General features: G+C 47.6%; 1 protein-coding gene across 1 annotated transcript in view; it reads left to right on the top strand.

Moving 5' to 3' along the window:
- Positions 1 to 505: 505 nt before the first annotated feature.
- The window catches only part of kank1a (KN motif and ankyrin repeat domains 1a), a 53,306-nt gene continuing 47,811 nt past the window's right edge, over positions 506 to 6,000 (top strand). The window contains exon 1 of the mRNA XM_063489339.1: positions 506 to 692. The gene's annotated coding sequence lies outside the window, so the exon portion shown is untranslated. The remainder of the gene's footprint in view (positions 693 to 6,000) is intronic.

Genomic DNA, 6,000 nt, shown 5'->3' with positions numbered 1-6,000 from the left:
TAAAAAATGAGCCCCAATAAGATTATCTGACACAGAACAATTAAGAACACTTGATATTAATGCGCCAACTGCAACCGCTTCCATCTATCGTCCCGAGCACTATATTGTATCGCGGAAGAGAAACATCTTCGTTAGTTATAATAAGTTAAAACTATGAAATGTATATTTTTTTGCGTCATTTAACTTTGTAACGTACATGTCTTTTTCCCCCTGTGTGGTCACAGTTTTACGACACAACGTGTAGACACTGGTTAGCAAACGGTGTGCTAACTGCATTAACCTACACGTTTACCTGAGTTTTAAAGCAGAAGGTGAGTCCGGAGCGCGCTGTTTGCTCTTCGTGACTCAGCTAGTGTAAGTAGGCCGAGCCCTGCGCGCAGGTAAAGCAACACCTGTGCCTCTAACTGACCTTCACATCAGCTCAGACTGGGCTTCTGGGAGGGCACCGACTGCGCATGACCGCGGGTTAACTTGGAGCTCTGGCACGAGCGGACAAGTACAAAGAGGCTGCTGCTGCTGGCGCAGAGGGGACGTGCCGTGTGCGGCGGGCACAGACTGGAGCTTTGCACACTTTTGCGCAAAGTTAACGCATTACCCAGCTTTTACCCTCCGAGACTCCGATCTCGAGCACAGAAAGGAGTCCGAGGAAAGGAGCTGCACCTCCAAAGGAGCCCGGGAAGCATTAGCGTGGGGTAAGTTAAAGTCGCTTTTGCTGACACAAAGTGTGTTTTTAAGTGTTTCAGTTCTCCCAGGTGTCTCTGTGTGCGCGTGTAAGCGTGCACGAGCCCTCTGCTTAATTAATTACGTAAGTTGAGCGTGTCTTCGGTGCGTGTTGTCGGCCAGGTGGTCCCGCAGCGAGCAGACCAGACAATCCCATGAAGCGCTGCTGGTTAAGCTGGATTATATTTAAAGTCAGCTGGTGTTTGGGAGTCCTTCAGGTAATCTGGCGCTGTTTTTTCCCCACTTCCGTCTGCGCTGCGCAGGTGTTATAAGGCTGAACTTTGAGCTCCAAGAGCGGGGAACCGGAGGCGTGGGACGGCGGAGGTTTTCAGGGGGATTCGCCCCTCGAGACCAGTTTCATTAAACTCGCGATTAAATCCACAGTGAGCCGCCTTCGCTTGGATTCAGTGTAAGTCAGGTGTCACCGCAGGCTCGCGGACACCTTTAGCTCAAGCGCAAAAACGCAGAAATGTCTTTCGTGGCACTGTTTCCACAGCCGCGTCCTCGTAGCGCAGTGCGTGATGAGCTCTTAACAAAAGAGTCTCCGTGGAGCTCTAAAGGTCACTCATCAATCCCGAAATGCTGCTGAATGAAACTAGTGTTGGACACTTTTCCTTCTTAGATACCTGTTTTCATGCGGGGCGGGGGGGGGCGGCTCAGACCTGGATGGTAGTCCCCATTGTGCTGTGAAGAGCTGGGGTCAAACAGAGGGCTCCTCATCCTCTCCCGGCTCACAGGCCTGTCCACTCTTCAGTACAGATGAAGCAATTGATATGTGAAGAGGAAGAATATGAGCATTGTGAAGCTGTTTTTAATGAAATTTTAAGCTTCCACTGTGGCACTTGTTGCATATCTCAAGATCCATTTTTCTACGCTTGGATAAGAAGTGCAGATTTCATCCAGGAGGCCACACAAAGCATTCCTTCAGGGCCCCGAATGCCTCGCATTTTGTGGCTTTGCAGAAAGCATCTCACTTTCTGCAAAGTCGTTTCTCAAAGCTGCTGCTTTGCTGTTTGTAGCACTGATTAACAGCTTTAATGGGGTTTGAAGGTTAGCGAGTCATTCACTAAGCTTAAGGTGGTTAAAGGGTCATATCAGTGTCTCTAACAGCTCAGGTGTTCTTTACTTCACTGCAGGGAGCTTGTTATAGTTTCATATTTTCATAAGAATAAACTGAAGATGAGATAAAAATGATATTTCTGGAAGCTTATTGATTTCTAATGCTGTCCTCCTTGTGAAGGAAACACTGCGGTTGCACTGCCAGTGAGAATTTGGCAGCGTGAGAGCCCGTCTGCTGACCAGCTGACCCAGAGGCTGCTAATATCTCAGTAGGTTGTGACTGGCTCGCTCTCTTACAAACACATTAAAGCAGATCTGGCGGCGGTGCAGCCCGGCGTCAGTTGGTACCTCAGGCTTAGCCGCGCTCCAGGTCCACATCATCAGGCGGGTCACTCGGTATCGTGGACATACGGTGGAGGTCTGTGAAATGACGCCTGACTGAGACGACCCTCACATCCGCAGGATCAAAGCCGGGCCTCATCCGCTCAGACGTGTCGCCTCCCCCGCCTGTGATTACGACTCCCACCCCTCCTGTGTTTGTTTAGAGGAAATGACTTCCACTCCACAGCTCTGTGTGAGCAGCTTGCACGTCACGACTGGCCTCGCTTCTCCTGTGGGTGTTCAGTTTTTTTGTGGCGTCCTTGCCGTGGTGTTTTCTCTGTAATTTTATCTCGAGGGGGTTGCTGAGTTATAATTTTAGTTTTGGTTGAACATCTGTGCATACTTGTCTTGTTTGTGCTTCTCTTGCACGTTTTTGGTTCTAAAAATAAAGCTGCTCTGCCTGGGTTCACTTGAAAATGTTAGTTTTTGCGTGCGTGCACATCTGTGCTCAATGCTTTCTGTGTGAAGCTTCACTGCTGGGTAACCCTGAAGAAACCACTCTTACTGGCTGGACTGGAGGTGAAGGGAGTCATTACAGCTGCTCAGCTTTAACGTGTGGGATGAGGACCTACATGAGCCTCGGGGTCTGCCCTGTTATTACAAGATCAAATGTACTTTAGTTTAAGCGGATCTTCCACTCAAACCATAAGAGCCCCCTCCTGCAAAAACAAGAACAGCCCAAGATGCATTTGAGAGGAGATAGATGTGTTCAGGGAGATCTTAGATAAGACATTTCACACATTTGTATCCACTTATGTGTGAAATGTGAAAGGACACAACGGCCGAGACTGTCAGAGCCGGGGCTCGAAGCGGCAACCTTCCGATTACAAGACGAACTACCAACTCTTGAGCCACGATCGCCCCCATTTCACACATAAGTAGCCACTTATGTGTTGGCAGTTTGTGGCAAGAATTGGTAGTCCGTCTTGTAACTGGAAGGTTGCCGCTTCGAGCCCCGGCTCCGACAGTCTCGGTCGTTGTGTCCTTGGGCAAGACACTTCACCCGTTGCCTACTGGTGGTGGTCAGAGGGCCCGGTGATGCCAGTGTCCGGCAGCCTCGCCTCTGTCAGTGCACCCCAGGGCAGCTGTGGCTACAATGTAGCTTGCCGTCACCAGTGTGTGAATGTGTGGATGACTGAATGTAGTGTAAAGCGCTTTGGGGTCCTTAGGGACTAAGTCAGGGGTGGGCAACTCCAGGCCTCGAGGGCCGGTGTCCCTGCAGGTTTTAGATGTGTCCTTGAACCAACACAGCTGATTTAAATGGCTAAATTAGCTCCTCAACATGTCCTGAAGTTCTCCAGAGGCCTGGTAACGAACTAATCATGTGATTCAGGTGTGTTGACCCAAGGTGAGATCTAAAACCTGCAGGACACCGGCCCTCGGGGCCTGGAATTGCCCACCCCTGGACTAAGTAAAGCGCTATACAAATACAGGCCATTTACTAAGCATGAACCTGGAGGTCTGAGGTGGTGTCCATACTGATCTTTAAATTACAATTTAATTACATCTCTGTCCAGATGAGCTTGTTGTCCCTCTAAAACATGGGCTGGGAACTTTTTTTGTATCAAAAAAGTTTAATTCTGAACGAGAGACGACTGTACAGAGCCACTGAACGCACCATGAAGCCTCTATAATGACTCACAGCTTTATTTAAGGACATAATGAAGGTGACACTGCTTACTCTGGAAATTAGCTTCTCTGAATCTCAACCATTCTGCAGTGAGCTATTTGTGATCTGGCACTTAGCTTTTTAATTTCTAAACAATGAAATTGTCTGGTTTCTAACCACCTTTACCAATAAACTGGGATCATTACTGGCTCAAAATTGAGTTTCTGGTTGGTGACTGACGCTGAAGCCCAGCTGGTCTGCATAGTGTTAAGGCAAAGAGTTATTATTGCCTTTAGTAAGAATAAGTCAGAGTCGTGGAACACTGGAGATGAGCAAAAGAGCTTCAAGTTGCTGTGAAGCTGCCGTCCTGCAGTACTCTGGGCACTTGTTGCAGTTATTCTGAAGCATCGGCTGGTATGAAACTGGTGCTGCACCTCCACTGAGCGGTCACAGTGCACGAGTTTTGGATGTAAATAAAACATTTTAAAAACACCAGTGGACAGGCTGAAATGAAAAGGCTTGCATAGCTGATTGTAAGTAAAGGCGAGCTTCAGGGAATCCTAACAGATTTCCAGCAGCTCGGAGCAGCTGCCAAGTCGGCACCACGCTGTTTGCAAATTTGCAAGGAAGTTATTACCGCGGTGATCAAAGCTCTGGCAGGACTGCACGAAATTCCTTTTTAAATCAGTTTTTGTGGATTTAGCAGCTTAATGGAGTCAGAGTGGCCTGAGATGGATTGGGAGACATTTGTGTGTGTTGGCACAGATTGTAGAGGAGGCTGAGATGTGTTGGACTGATACTTAAAGCAGAGGTGAGATTATTTGTTTCTTCTACAGATGTTTGGTATCTGGGGATTAACGCATTAGATGCTTAATTGTTTGGTTGTAGTTTTGCATGGATGACATGCAGCTGGAGTTATTCTGCACAGCCAACATTTTGGGTGTTTATTTTTGTAGTTAAAGAATTGGCGCATTAATATTAATGCAACAGTCGGGACCAGGCAGCTGCAGTGTGGAACATAACCTTTGTGTATCTGTTGATCTCTCGTCTTGAAGATGAGCCGCTCTGTGGCAGGGCTGAAGCATGTCACGGTGAGATACTGCAGTAACAAGTGAATCTCCTTCATCACACAGAAAACCCAGGATTAAATCTAAGGTTAACTTGCTGAGGCCCAAATCCTGCTTCAAAGAGCCTGCCTCAGAGCGAGCTGGCTAACAAAGGCTGAGTGAGGGGGTTGTCTGCCTCTCAACATGAATCTTAGTTAGGATTGCTAACGAGGCCGACGGTAAACATGAGCCCGGTCGCTTCTACCTGCAGAGATTATGAAACAAACCAGGTGAAGTTGTTGTGACTTTGAATTTCACTGACAAGTTACATAAGAACAAGCGGACACATGAACTATCACGATGAATGTCAGCGGTCCGCCAAAGAGCCCCGGATAGTGTTTTATCCCTGTCGTTCCGCCTGCTGATGATTCATTTCTGCATGCTTCAACTTGCGAGATTCTCGTTGGGTAGAAGATTGTTGCGGCGAACATGAAGGAGTGAAGGTTTTTGCTCTCTGTGGCTGGGATTAACCCTGCCTAAACCTCGGAGTGCGTTTCACAAAGATGTTTTGTTTCCTGGTATGTTAATCCCGTTCTTTCTTTCACGCTCCCTCACAGTCGTCACATGCTCTTCGTATCACAGACGATCAATAAGGGATCATTGACCTCTGACATTATGAAATTAAGAGTTTAAATGAGACGTTTTTGTTTCTCTGGAGCAGCTTCAGCTCCTCACTGGCCTCGTTTCTTTAAACCACCTGAGCTGTTGGGACAGCAGCAGATATGTGACGGTGTTGGTGTCAGCCTCGCCCGTGTTGGCTGTGAAAAACTCGATCTTTACAGTGCTAATGGGACCTTTTGAATCAATGATGTGCCAGGAAGACGCCCTCGTGGAAACGCACTCTGCCTGACGAGACTTGCAATAAATGATTGTTTTTAATTTTCACTTTGATGGGAGGAGTGATGGTGTGTAGAACTTGAGGCTAAAGCGAGAACACCATTACACACCAACCCTTACAGGGGAAGGAAGTTATTCTTCCAGTGTAGAGCTGACGCCTCACACACTGATCCAGTGTGGCATTCTGGGAAATCAGTTTTCAGCTTGCTCATTTTTAGTAAACAAGTTTCTGTTCTCGAGTCACACAACAAATATTTCAGGGCATGTATAAATGTTTATTACTCCAGG

This window comes from Pelmatolapia mariae, linkage group LG12 (assembly GCF_036321145.2).
Source record: "Pelmatolapia mariae isolate MD_Pm_ZW linkage group LG12, Pm_UMD_F_2, whole genome shotgun sequence".
In the NCBI taxonomy this organism is placed as follows: Eukaryota; Metazoa; Chordata; class Actinopteri; order Cichliformes; family Cichlidae; genus Pelmatolapia; species Pelmatolapia mariae.
The sequence above is the reverse complement of the archived record's forward strand: the minus strand, read 5'-3'. Positions and strand labels throughout refer to the sequence as shown.